The sequence below is a fragment of the Lutjanus erythropterus genome, chromosome 6 (genome assembly GCF_056507025.1).
Source record: "Lutjanus erythropterus isolate fLutEry1 chromosome 6, fLutEry1.hap2, whole genome shotgun sequence".
Classification (NCBI taxonomy): domain Eukaryota; kingdom Metazoa; phylum Chordata; class Actinopteri; order Lutjaniformes; family Lutjanidae; genus Lutjanus; species Lutjanus erythropterus.
This window is the reverse complement of record NC_139322.1, coordinates 25,608,500-25,623,183: the sequence shown is the minus strand read 5'-3', so window position 1 is coordinate 25,623,183 and position 14,684 is coordinate 25,608,500. Positions and strand designations below refer to the sequence as shown.

The window sequence follows — 14,684 nt, the reverse complement described above, 5'->3', positions numbered from 1 at the left end:
GTAATGGGAGTGAATACATAGTGCTTGTTCCTTATTCGTGCTGTGCTAAAATCATAAAGTTGAATATTACAACTATATGTCTTTCTCTTATGTGTTAAAAGCACAGTGTCTTATATGACATCCATTAACCCAGCAGACACAGAGTTACTACAGGACAGAAACTGACTTTGGCAGAACCAGTTGAGTCACTCTTAAATCCTCTCAAAAGTTTCCTAACCTTGAGAGCCCATGCATCCCCGAAAAAGTAATAATAATTCTAACCTGATCTTCCTACTTATTTTATATCTCCCCTCAGCAACCTAACTTCTTCTCGGCAACAGTGCAGTTATTAATTCATGAGGCACTAATTAGTTCTTTGTTTAATTTTGTGTTAAACAGACTGACCGGAATGATAACGACTCGCGCTGTAGCGCTTCGGTCCCATGCCACTCCTGTTTGCTACAACAAGGGAGCATCGTGCGACTAGCATGATGAACCCAATTCCCTTCTAAGTTGCACTTCATTAAGTCAAAATGTGACAAGGAGCTTAGAGGAAGAACTGGCAGATCTGATCATACATAACAATGCAGGCCCAGTAAGTTTGAGGGAGGTGGGGGGGGGCTGCTGGTGCGGGAGGTGGTGTGTGTGGGGGTGGGGTGTAGTGGATTCCAGCATGCATGTTGATAATTTTCTATTTTTAACCCTTGGGGGCCGTCTTTCATTTTCCTTTAATTGTTTTTGTTCAGAGCTGCAGTGTCCTCTTTTTAAATTGCAGCTCCTATCAACTCCCCTGATCAACCCCCTGTGCAACATTGCAGGCAGACAAGTAAACAACAGGGTTGCCCTTTTCCATGATGTAGTGCAGATGCTCCAGTAAAACCAGTGACACTTTTATCGCGGCACATACACATATATGCACCTACTTGAAAGGAACAGTTGCATGACGAGTCACAGGTGCAGCTGTGACAATCAAAATGAACTCGAAAATAATGTTTTTGGCCTTGTAAGTTGAAAAACCTGCTGAGTGAAAACTGAAGGTAACTGCTCAAATGCTTTTTCATAACATAAGAATGTGTTAAGGTGGTTCCATCTGCCAATATTTCACATAGCATCTTCAAAATGTTTTTGTTCTGTATGTGTTTGAAAACGTATTCCATGACACTCTCAACGATTTATTATTATCTACAGAGCTGATGCCAAGTTTTCTGTGTGGAGGCTTATAATTAATTGTTCCTAAAAAGTTCAGTGATGATTCTGTAACTCCTCCCTTACAGGATCAGGTATGACATGACCGCATATACTTTTGCGTGAATCTCAAGAGAGGCCCTGCACACAGCAGGTAAACCCCTCAATAAACTACAACCACTGACTTTGTACATGTGGCAGATAGCACTTTCGTTTGCAAACTGGGAGATTTTTTTTTTCCACTGCAAATCAGCTGACAAGCTCCGCTAAGATGTTTAGCCTCTCCAAGTATCTTCCCACTGGCTGAAGATATGATAAAATCAAAAAGCAGACAAGTAATTACACTGTATAATAGGCAAGATTGGCATTTTCAAAATCATTTTCATGTGGATGGAAATGACATTGCATAGACTATTCTGTATTCACTGGTGCAGATAAATAAACAAGGCATGGAGAAGAAGGGGGGCATACAGAACGCACAGTACAATGGCAAGCAGGTCAGTAATTAGAAACTCTGTTTGCACAGTAATAATTTTAATATATTCATCAGGAAACAGAGCATGCCTAGCATGATAAAATCCCATCAAGGAACATATCCCGACTGCCTTAACCTTTTAAACAGGCTGGCAGCACATTGTTGGGAACCCGAAAGAACAAAATAAATAAATAAATGCATACATACGAAGAAGTTATAATAACACACAGCTACACCCATCACTATATTTGAAATTCAATATTACCAGCTGTCATTTTAGCATAACGTAGATATGCAACTCTTTTCTTATGCTGAAATTCTCAAATCAGTACTGGCAGGTAAATGCGCTTCTGGAGCTTTTGACCTCCTTTAAGTGTGAACAGGTTAAAGCCCTCCAACATCGAAACACGTTCAGCTCTGATTGCGTGGGTGTAAAGAGCAACACATGTGCGTAACCTTGTTTGTTATTGAGGGTGGCAGTGATGATGCTATGGAAATTATTGCAAATTGCTTAAAGGACTCCTGACACACAAAAACCTTGACCTCACAATGCCATTTCCCAAAGACAGAAGAATGCGTTAGAGGAATCCAAGGTGGAGCACAAAGGTAATCAAGACGATGAACAACATTTTTATAGAGCTGAAAATAACTCAAAGTCATTCATGTGTAAAATATATGGCTGCATGCATGCATATTTTAATGCGATGAACATGCAAACTATATCCGCTCACAGTGAAGTTATTTTAAACTTAAAGTTCATAAACAAGCTGATACACCACAGCGTAGTGTCTCAATTATTACAAATTTAAATAACAGGAACACACAAACAGGCACTCAACTGAACAGAACGGTTTAAAATAATCACCCTCTTTGCCGTAATGACTGCCAATCTATTGTCTAAGTTTCCTGGTTTCATTTCCCACACATAAACTCAGAAACTTACAAGTTTACGTGACCTCATTCTACATGAAACAACCTCTAATTACATGAAGTGGAAGCCGCAACAAGAATACACTTCTCACACTGAATGGGTCTGTAGTTTGTGTCATCTCGTCTGCGTTTCAGTCTGACTTTGTGAACACACTGCAGAGTGAGAAACTGACCATTTACTCATGCATATTTGACAGCACCTAGTAGGCCCCTTTTTATGCTGTCACTTCTAGCTTCTATTCTTCCTTTCCCCTAGGAGAGGACAGAGTCGGGGGCTTGAGGGCAGCTACCTCCACAGTCCCGCTGTCCCCTCCTCGCCTAATTTTTGTTGTCCAGCCCTTTGAAACCTCAATCTCATGCAGAACCAAAGAATGGTGATCCATGTGCAACAAGTGCCAGTGCCATGGAAACCCCCGTTTTCCCCCCAAAATATTCCTTTTTATCCCTTTTGAAGACCTGTCACCGGGCAGAGCAGGCATCACACGACCCCAGGCCAAGCCATGACAAAGCCTATTTTCTGCCTGCTTCTTGATTGATTAAAAAAGACTTTTTAGTAAAACCATGTTAAAGGACACAAAAAGTGACACACAGAAGAAAGGGCCTGCGGGGATTGCCCAATCAGACGGGTTCCCCCGGTAATATTGCACAGAAAAAGGAACAATATCATAATCGCCACAAAGGAAGGCTCAGGGCAAGCATGAAACTTGACAACAATGGTGATTGGTGGTGATTACGATAATGATAGAAAAAGTCTGGGATTTTAAAGGTACTGTAGATTCAGGGGTGGGTAGTAATGAGTAGTGTGCATGAGTAAAAATGTCGTTTTTCTTGTTCTCAAAGAAACAAAAGCTTTTTCGTGTTACTTTTTTCTTAAAGCTACAAGGAGTGTATATCTGGTTTTGAGACCTTTAGCAATAAGATAAGTTATTTTTATTTAGTTATTCTTAATGCCTGTCACCAGGTCCAATTCTGTGTAAAATCAGATGAAACAAGCCTGTGTTTACATTTTCCCCAGGCAAAGTTACACTGAGTTAGTCAGTTAAAAAGAAGCAACAGACTATTTTTATTTAGATAATTTGTTTTGGATTTTTAATTTAATTTCATAATTTATATTTTGTGGTTACTGTGGTTGAAACATGATTGCTTAAATCCACAGGGCCCTCCACAATCAACAAAATAAGAAATATATCTTCTTTTTACTTCACTAAATTTGCCGTTTATACCTTTGTTACATCTAGTCTGTGCTAAATGCAGGGATTGAGCATAGAGGAGGGTGTGCACAAGGAGTATTTGTACGAGTGGCTAACTGCCTAGAAGAAAAATAAGCAACAAAAAGACAATAGTTACATGATGAAGTGCTTGCTCTGCCTCCTAAAAAACACTGAGATCTCTTTTAAAAAACTCCTCTTCTAACCGCCACAAGCAAATTGAAGTATGTTGCACACACTACAGGTAAAAATATCATTAGCTAACTAACATTAGCTGTATTAATTTTCATGGGGACGGTTAATCTTGATGTTACTAACATTAAATCTTGATATTATTGACATTAATTCAAACACACAATATGTAAATCCTCCTGCTAGGGGCCACTCTTACATTAAAATAATAACAAAAATGTAGTTTGATGATGTTATGAAGTAGCATGACAGTTGTTAGGTTCACTTTTAAACAACCACCATAGCTGGTGAAAACCTATCTGACATGCCATGCAGATATTATGTTCATGGACAAAGTAATCTTGTAGTTTCATTCATGTTACTTTTAGTCACATGCTCCTACTTCCTTCTTCACTCTCTGACGTATTGACGTCTCTAGACGTATCCCATTTTTTTCAGGAAGTTACAGTAACTAGCACTAGAGAGCATCAGCTTCCTTGTGAATATCTTTGAGTTGTGAGTAACATTTTGAAAACATTTTAGGATGTCATCTTAGGCTTTGGCAAAAAATTAAATTTTTTCACTATTTTCTGACATTTTAAAACAAACGACTTACTAGTCAATTAATCAAGAAAATAATAATAATAATGAATGATAATTAAAATAATCGTTAGTTGGAGCCCTAAGTACAGTAATAGCAGGCATGTCATCACTATAAAACTTTTTGTCATCAGACTAAATTTCCCCAGCGCGTCTCTGGATATTTTCTTAAGTCATTAAAAACAGTGTAAACGTAAACATACCGACTTCCCTTTCAATTAATAATACACTGCCAAACTGATTCAAATGGCCGCATATTATCTCAGCATATTCACACTATAGTGTACCTCTGGATTATTACAAATGCTTTTTGCATTATGTTCCTGCCACACTTGAGAAAAATTATACATGTAGTGTTGTGGTTCATGTGTGATATGGGATCAATATTCTATGCATCGGACATTTTGCTCCTCCAGTTGACCTAAGTGACAGACCATTTAAAACACAGAGAGAAAGAGACTGGCTCAGCTGCTCTGCACGGCAACAAAGGGAGACCACATTATTAATTTATCTCAAAAGCACAGGTCGATATGAGAGGCCTATTGCTTACATGTTTTCTTTTTGTTGGCAGTTTTTGTGTCATATAGAATGGCTTTAAATATCTGGTCTCTTTATGTGATTTGAACTGGGGGTGTCAAACAGGGTAGAAATTAGTCGTGTTATGTGCAAATTGTTCTATCATGTAGTATGTTTTATTGTAGTAGAAAGAAACAGATACTTTCACCAAGATTAATGAAAGAAAGCTGCTTCTGTCTTTGTTTCTGTGTAGAGATGTGGAGGAGATATTTACCAAGACGATAGGGAGGGGTGGGGGTGCAGAGAGGAGGAGAGGCATTAGAAGCGTCCACACATGAGCAATTAGTATTCCAGATCCTGATGGTTCTAAACACAAAAAGGCCTCACCAAATCCCCACGGCGGAGGTGTCAGACGGAAAATGACGAAAATCTGCTCCTTGACAGGGAGTCATTTATATTTTAGCTTCGTTCCATTATCTTAACGAATCCATCATCAGCCAATGCAATATTAACAGCAGAAAATCAACTCATTAGATCCAGGGGGATTTAATCAAGATTGCAATCATGTATGCGGTTCCTGGAGAGTTGGCTTCTTCTTTTTTTTTCCTTTTTGGTCCTTTCCACGTAATTGCCGCATCTCAGATCTTAATAAATTATTCTCGATCTGAGATTGATGCCTTTTTTTCCTTGCCTCTCACGCCATGCACTCACTGTCTCCAACTATAATATTTACCATAAACATTATTATGTCATGGGCACACAGTTTAAAATGGCCTTTAGCTAACTCGCAGAAGTAATTGGCTTCTCCATTTCTCTCTCGTTTCCTTGCTAATTGCCCAGTGATATTGCTAACAGTTCCTTCAGAAAGAAAGAAAGAAAAGAAAAGGCCTCTTTTCCACAAGCTGGGATATGTTGCTAGGATTTTTCAACCTTTATATGTGAATGTAGAAAGAATTTCCTGTGTTTGATACTGCTTAACAAGACAAGCAAGCAGATGAAAGAACATTCCACTTTTGATATGTAAAACTTTATGTGAAACCGTGGCATCAGAGAGAAAATAGAAAGAGCTCAAATTTCAGGTGGCGATATTTTAGTCTTGTTTCTCAGAAAAATGCTGAGCAGAAAAGGAGCCGAACCAGACAGATATCTGACAGAAATGTTTGATTTTTCAAATCTAAGTCGAGTCTGGATGTTTTATCAGACAAGAGAACAAAGGTGCTGCCCTACCCTGTTACTGTGTACATTTACTTTGTCTTATACACAGATACTTAACATTTATTATTAACACTTAAGATACCAACTGTGTTTGCATAAAAACAAGACTTTGGATATCATAATCACTTCTTTATCTCAAAGATTAACTATTTTCATTACATGTTACATTATGTCAGTTTGAAGGTTATCTTCAAATCAGTTGACTTCAAATGTGTAAAAATAACATGACACAGCTGAGGGGAGAAAGAAGTCATCAGCTTGCATGCTGCTCCTAAACATGTTCATACCTATCAAAATCACGTTTTTAACTTAGATTGAAGCCAAAAATTATATTTTTATAGTTTTTCATGACATGACAGGTACTAAGTCATATGTGACTCTTTTCTAGACCTGTAAAATCTGATAAGAATGATCATGTTTAACTATTTCAGCAATAAACATGGACAGGCCCTTAGCTGTATCCCTCATTAAGGCACAAGACCAGGTAAAAACTTTGATTCACAGACAGAGCAGGTAATTCATCATCATCAAAAATTAGAAATCTATATCTGTTGCTAGTTTTCTCAAATGGTTATGAAGTCAGTGTTTGTGTAAATGAACAACTTGCCTTGAAAGCAGAAAAGAAACACTCTTATCGTATCATCTCAGCAAACAGCTTGAAGCTGCTTCATTATCAGTGAATAAGAGACATCATGCAAGCTCAGACCACATGTCCTTAAATTATCTGTTTCGTGTCTGATTTGGAGATTCTGCATGGGAAAATCTATCCTTAAAAATAAAAAGTCACTGGAGCTGTCTTCACATTACACAGTAGTGTAGTCATGTGCTGTATCTGGCTGTGGGAGACAATAGTGACTGTTGTTTTTTTAAATATAGGCCAAAGACAGCAGAGGATAAACCTTACATTCAGTATATTTAATAGCTGATTTTGTTTCAGCTTTGATGTCTGAAGCTAGGCCTAACTGCTAATAAAGATCAAAGTAGAAGGCGATACAAAAGAAGTCACCTTGGCTATCTATGAGAGAAAAATCGCTGAATGGGAAAAATTGCAACTATCAACTGAACAATTACACATTGCTACCCTCACTAGTCTACAGCAGAAATTCTAGTCGGTTAAATCAATCAATATTTTTTTCATGTACGAAGCCAATTAATTCTTGCCTCTAAGATGTTTCCCAGCTGCCCACCTCTAACCAAGGCTGCAGCCCCAACAGAAACACTAATGCCTGAATGCTCAGATGGCTCGCATAGCCGGATGTTGCAATCAGCAAAGCAGAACAGACAATATCTCGTAAAAACTGGTGCAGTCTGGCAGTTTTTTGATTTTGAAAATGCAAAACGGTTGTATGTAGGCTGTGTGTATAAGCATTCGACTCGAGCAAGGCATAACCACGCTCAACACAGCAATGTGGACGTTAACATGCAAGGAGAGCTGGTGCTAGCAATGCCAACGTTAGCCACACTGTGTGGCAGCTAATGTCAGCTGCGGGTAAATGATCGTTTACCTGCAGACGCTATGATCCTACTCAGCACAGTTAGTGAGTTGCTGTCATGTTTTGTAGGATAACATGCAACACTCATAACTCATGGTGCACACATTTACCAATAAACTGTGCTCAATTTTGACTGTTTTTTGCCGGCTTTCTTGCTTTTAGATTAGCTGACTAGTCTAAATTAAGATTTGAGGATCTTAGTCGCCAGGAACATCCTTAGTAATTGTTGCAATGTCAGCTCTATTCATGACGGTGGAAACATTCATTCTTCTCTTAGAGCGGAAACAGCTGATCAGTCATTTGAGTGAAATGTTCACTACATCAGAACTTATTAGGAAAAGGTGTTTCCATCTGATATTAAGCACATTAACTCTTTTTTGAAAAAAAAACTCCTCAAGCAAGCGTTAATGTTTTTTGTTAAATTGAAGAAGTTCTTTCCAAATTTGCTGTTGCCATTGCCTTTTCAAATGTGTTACTTAAAAATGTGAATTAAAATACGTTAATGGAAACAGGATTATCGTGATATGGCATGTGCTGGAGCCTTCTTTCCACTAATTTATCAATGGAGCAAGCGAAATATGATGAAAGCTAAAAAATAAAACTCAGCAACAGTCTCCAACTAGCCTGTCTATAATACAAACACAAGAGACATAATCATTGTCAATTATGTGAAAATGATTTTGTTATTTTGTGTGCAGCTCTTTTTTATTAAACATAGTATGCCCAACATTCTCTGCACCTATCTCTCATTTGTGTTCCAACAGGGCTTCTTCCCTTCACAGACAGGATTAACTCCTAACATGTTCAACATGATCCAAAAGTGTAAAAACTGTCAAAGAGACCTTTAATCTGCCTATGGAACAAAGCCTTTTGTACAAGGACTAACCTGACCTTGTCACTGTGAGTTTAACTTGCTGTCTGTTAGGCAATATAAAGCCTCAGCCAGCCCTTCTCCTCCACTCCCTCCCTCTAAGTCTTCTTCCCTCCCTCACCACCTTGGCCTCCCTCTTTCTCCCCATGCACAGAATTGGGGGTGTGTAGCTACAGCACCAAATGCTGTGTTAATCCCTGTTTCTCTGAGATGGCCAATAGTAAATCCAAGCCCTCTGTAAACCAATCTCAGAGTTTTTTATCTTGATTTATTAGATTACGAGTCCCGGGTCCCTGAGCCCATGCTACACATACTAATCCTAATCGGAATAGACAAGTATTAGCCCAGTTCAAGGGGAGCTAAACAGCAGCGGTGGCCAACTTTCAGTAAGAGGGAAACTACAAGCTTATAGGCTTGATGGGGCTTTTTATCCGTTTTCCTTTTTTCTCCACTTACATTAGTAGAATGAGTGTGTAATTAAATACATAAATCCTGACACACAAACCCTCAAAAGGCCTAAAACCACTGAACCCCGTCCAGTTTGGCTTTATTTTCCCTGCACAATGAAGTTACTGAGCCAAGCCCAATCATTTGTATTTTTCTCAGATTTTTAACAGTGAGCAAGGCAAACATGAAAGTCCCATTGAAAACAACTGCAAGAATTAATTTTACATCTCAGTGAATTCAAGGCAGTGTTGTCAAATTATAAGCAACAGGGCTACGTAACTAATTTCCCTTGGTCCAGAGAGTGTTAAAAAAAAAAGCAATAAATCACTTTTCATCTGTGATAATAAATCGCATATAATTAGAAAGGTGTCTCTGCTCTGTTTGCCTTCTGTGGGCAAACAGAGGCCACCAAACCGTCAGAACTGGTCACATTATTGTTCCTAACCTTAAACCAAAATGAAAGGATAGTTTCCAGCATATTGTAAATTGCTGGTCTCACGCGGCTTTCAACCAATCCAGCAAATGCGGATGGCAACTGGGTTAGGCTGGATGGAGTCCATGTGACACATGAGGCCAGGGTTGGGGAACATTTAGAAGTGTCTGCTTGTACACTAATGCTGGTGGCAGCTGTTAGTCTGCCAAAAACTGCAGCAGCAGCAGCAAGGATATCCTGAAATACTATTGAAAACCGCTAAACCTCCTCCTCACTGATGTAAAGCTATACAGCTGCTCGGCGCCAGCACAATCACTGATCAATCTAGGAAAGTTAAAAATGGAGACAGGTTTGTGGACTAAATCTGCTGCTTTTCAGCTTGGAAGGTCAAACTGGTGATCTCAAAAGGGATCTTAAGACTTACAGTCTCTGGAAACTTGACTTTAAATTGTAAAACTGCATATATGATATCAAAGTTCATCGTTTCTTTAAGCATCCACAAAAATCTGAGTGACAACAAATGTTCCTAACTATTGCACCAAAATTAGCATGTATATGCAGTTTTACCCTTTCCCACTGCCAGCATATAAGTTTGCTTTTCAGTTTTGTTTTGTTTTTTTTCCTGAAATGCTCTGGAAAGCCAAACCTCAGCTCATGTCTGTGCAGAAGAGCAGAATTTGTGTCTGTGTCCTCAGCTCTCAATACTTTTGCAGCTTCTAACTGAGTCTCCGTAGTCTGAAGTTTAGTTTCTCTCCTGCTCCTGTTTGTACTTTTATGTATCTAACATTTATTCACCGTTTTCCAGCCCCTGACTGAAGATGAGCACATAGTTAAATACACACCTTCAAGCAGGTGCAGGTGCTGGGCTGATGCACTGAGTCAAACCAAGTAGCACATGTGTATGGAAAATTAGCATGTCATCCTGAATGTCATGTTTACATCGAGGCCAAACAGAGCTGGAGCTGATGAATTCCCGCGACTACTGCAGGGTGATTTGCCCTGGAATGAATGCCAACTGCATGCTCTCCCACTTAAGACAAAAGCCAGATGTTAACGGGTGTTAGCAGGTTTTTCTTTTTTTGTCCAATGAAAAAGGGGCTTTAGAAAATATGTTCAAATGACAGCTCTTTTTGCTGTTTAGATCATTTTCCAAAACTGTGGGCATGGCAGATCATGTTTTGGTTGAAATCTCACTCTGGAGTCTAAACATGGAAGCTAAGCAATGTACCACTGTAGACAGCGGAAGCAGCAAGACACATTTTGGCCACCTAAAATAGAACCACATAAAAAATCAAAGCGTACGCTTTATTTAGAAGATGTTTACCATTTTACTTTGCTGTCAGATAGCATTCACCAACAGTGAAATGAAGCTATCATGTATGCTGTCATGTATGTAAAGCCACCAAGACTCCTTTCACAAAAATAGTAATGTAGACTGTTTTTGTCAAAGGAGTCTGAAGTGATATAACAGGTTTTGTTGCACATTTGAGTGGGACAACTGACATGGATTTTTTATGATTGGCTTATAGAATTAATTGTATATTTTTCATAGTAAATGTTCAAATATAAGCACGCCTAATTCAAACCCAATATCAGAAAAATGTACAAAAACTTGAATGACAATATTTCAAATTTAGATTAAAACTACAGCATTTATAATCATTTTATAATGCTTACTAATATGTACATAACACCCTAAATTACAAAATTAGAAGCCTATGGTGGATTTAAGTTTCCAGAGGCTTTTACAGCACTACACTATTTCGCTGTATTTGATAAAGTTTACACAGCAGCCACAACAGACTCAGCATATGCTTGTGTATTTGTGTTTATGTTGTGTAAATGTGTATGTGTGTATGTCTGGTCATGTATTTGTGTCGCTGCATGAGTAGATTTTTGTGGCATCACCACAGCGCAGAGGTTGCCCCTGCCCACTGCCCTCGGGGGTGACAGGGGAGCTAAGGGAGATGTGACAGCCATGTCTGCTCCCTGTATGTGTTTGTTTGCCCCTGAAAATGAGACACCGGTTTCACTCCAGCCCCCTGGGCATGTTTAGCTCTGCCTCCACCGCATCGCCTTCATCTGATACAAAGTGGAAGTCCACTCGATAATAATATGCATGTCCGCTGGTGGGGTGAAAGTAGATACATGTACATTTCAGAGCAAGAAAAAAGGTGATGGATTGTTACTTGTTAGTTTCAAACCTATGCTGAAGATTATGAATGATTATTCTACATTTGTTATTTGGTACTACAACTCATTATACAATGAATTGTGCTAGAACAACAGAGCATATTTTGTAGTAATGTCACCATAAAAATCCTAATACAGCATGTAAGGTACAACGTGATGAAAAAAAAAACATGATTCAGTGCTTTTGTATGCCAAATAAAAGTGAGGAATGGATTTCCTTTGCTCTTGTGTTTTGTCCTTAGACCCAAGTGTCACCAAGTGTACTTTGCAAGGAATATTCATTTCCTTAGGAAGGCCTCGTCAGCCTTGTGACCCAATCCATATCCATTCTGTCCTGTCTGCCCTCCCGAGTCCCTGCCTCTTTTCTGTAAGTGGCAGATATTTCACCTGCCTATCAGTTTCCCTTTAAACGTGCTGGTATATGCAGGAAAGGCGCCCATATAGGGTCACTGCCTGTCCTCTACGAGGCCCTCTTTGAAGCTACTATCTTGCTGGCTCTACCTCCCCCCTCTTCTTCTATCACTCAAATTACAGTGTGTAGAGGTCGCTGTTAGAATTGGGTTCAACAGACCTGATTAACTTTGATCTAGTTTTACATATTATTGGGATGGAAAGTGTACAAGCCTAGGGTGGCTCATGACTTAAAAAGTAAATCATAAATTTAGGCCTCCCTAATTTATATTTACAACAGGGAAATGTACGCCTTCTTTAATTTTTCTTCAGTGTCTGGAAAAGAGCCTGGAAGATGTTCGTCAGTGGAGTATATGCGAGTGTACGTTTGTGTATGCAACCCACAGCGAAATCTAGTTTACTACCAAATAATGGGAATCAGATCATTTCCATGCAGAAATGTGCAGCGGGAAGGAAAGCAGCTGCTTCAGTGTGAGGAAGGTAGGAGGAGGTTAAAAGGAGTCAATGGAGGCTAAAGAGACAGCAGGTCTACCGATGACAGAAAGAGTGGCCAGGGACTGCAGTTCAGGACTTCTGGAAACCACATCAAACAGACTATGGAGCGCTGCCAAGACGAACACACACCAACTGTTGCAAAAAAAAAGGAGGGGAGAGAGGAAGAGGGGGGCGGAGGGGTGGGGGGGGGATGGAAAAAAAGGAAGATTTAGTAACAAAATAGAAATGCATGTTAGAGGATCAGAGGAAGATAAAGATAGAAAGTCAGGGGCATGTTGGCACACTGATAGAGAATGAGAGAAAAAGACGAGAAACGGGGGAACTGGAGTTGTTCTGTGCTTACAAGGCCAAATCATAAACAACTAATACAATTAGATACAGTATCATTGAAAATTCTGAACGCTGTAACTAACTTTGTCTGTGAAAGTGCTTTCCCTCAGTTTTTCTCACCTATTTCATTTTCCACCGTTTCACAGAGTGCTTTTAAACAACTCCCTAAGAACAGGTGTGAACTTGCTGCTTACTCAAAAGCTGGGTATGAGCATATAAACACAGACAGCTTATAGGAATGTGATTAGAGCTTATAACGCAAAGCTCCACCAAAAAATCTGACATGTACATTGTAGGGTTAAAAAATGGTTCACAACTCCAGCTTCTTACCTATATCTGAATGATCTTTTAGTTTGTACATCTAAAAACAGCAAACATTACTGTGTTTTAGTCTGAATTAAAACTCAGTGGAGATGCTCAATGTACTACTGTTAAGGCATTAGAGAAGACATGGACACAGAAATATGTATTAGCTATATATAAGACTGCAAGCTGGGCTTATTGTACAAAGTGAATCTTTTTGGGAGGCTCTTCTTCATTTTATATCATTGAATAGCCCATTCTCCTAAAAAAATGTTTATATGCAACTAATTTACAACAAGTTTTGAGGCAAACCTACTACTGACCACAGTACATTTTCTATTAACATAATGAGAAAAAGTTGTTAATTAACGTACCAAAGTAGGCAATCTTGCAATACATTATCCAGTCATAATGACAGCAGTGACTTTTATTTAACCATTGTGTTACTTTTCCTTCCAAAGTGCTTTTATTATGTAAACCTACCCAAAATCACAGTATATTCTCACTTTAAGGAATAGTTCACCCAACAATGAAAATTCTGTTATTATCTACTCACCCTCATGTCAATAGTCACGGCTTTAGGAGACTTGGATAACACCAGATGAGCAGTATGGATGCATTTTATGTTTCTGCAGCAGTGTTTTGTGGACTAAAAAAACTCTAACCTGACCTTCAATCAGGGTGAGTAGATAATGATTTAATTTTCATTTATGGGTGAATTACCCCTTTAGTCCAAGTGCTTTTGTGCAGGAGTCCAAACATGAACCCCGGACTACTGTAATTATGAAAACAATTAAGTCATAAATGAACATTCTCTCTAGGAGACAGAGTTGCGTTTTGAACAATTTTGGGACTTTTGGTGGATCAAATTTACAGGGCTGTGATTCCACTACTCTCAGTCTTGTACTGTCCTAGTCTGCCACGGAGCCTGACAAGTGGGCACAGAAACCCAGATAAAACTGGCTGTGTTTTGAGTGGGAGACCTGCAAGGGATCGAGTCCATATTATTGTACTAACGACTCCTGCTGGTTGGTTGGCCTGCACAGATGGGAGTGTCTTGCCAAATGGTAATGAAACAGCAGACACTCATGTCTGCCTACTGCTTGTGACACAACCTGAGTTTGTAGTGACTTATTAATGCGTAACAAAAAGTTATTAAGAGTGAGTCTGTTAGTTAGAATGACACTGAGCTAACCTAGCAGCTCTCTTGAAAATGAAAATAGAAAGTCCTTTTGTTTTTAACAAACCATTTACAGTGAAATTAGTAAATTATTCGATTAGTCTACAGACAGAAAATTCAGCTTTTTTAATAACTGTTTTTATGATAAACCTTGACTAGTTAGAGCTTCTCAGATGTTCAGTGTTTGAAGCTTTTTTTTTGTTTTATGTAGGACTGCATCTAATGATTATTTTCATTATCGATTAATCC

General features: G+C 38.9%; 1 protein-coding gene across 2 annotated transcripts in view; it reads right to left on the bottom strand.

Annotated features, from left to right (window-relative positions):
* casz1 (castor zinc finger 1) overlaps positions 1-14,684 on the bottom strand; it is a 211,358-nt gene that overhangs the window by 113,901 nt on the left and 82,773 nt on the right. The window contains exon 4 of one of the 2 annotated variants that reach the window (XM_084721380.1): positions 12,660-12,754. The exons of the other annotated variant lie outside the window; for it this stretch is intronic. The gene's annotated coding sequence lies outside the window, so the exon portion shown is untranslated. The remainder of the gene's footprint in view (positions 1-12,659; positions 12,755-14,684) is intronic. 2 annotated transcript variants of the gene reach the window in all.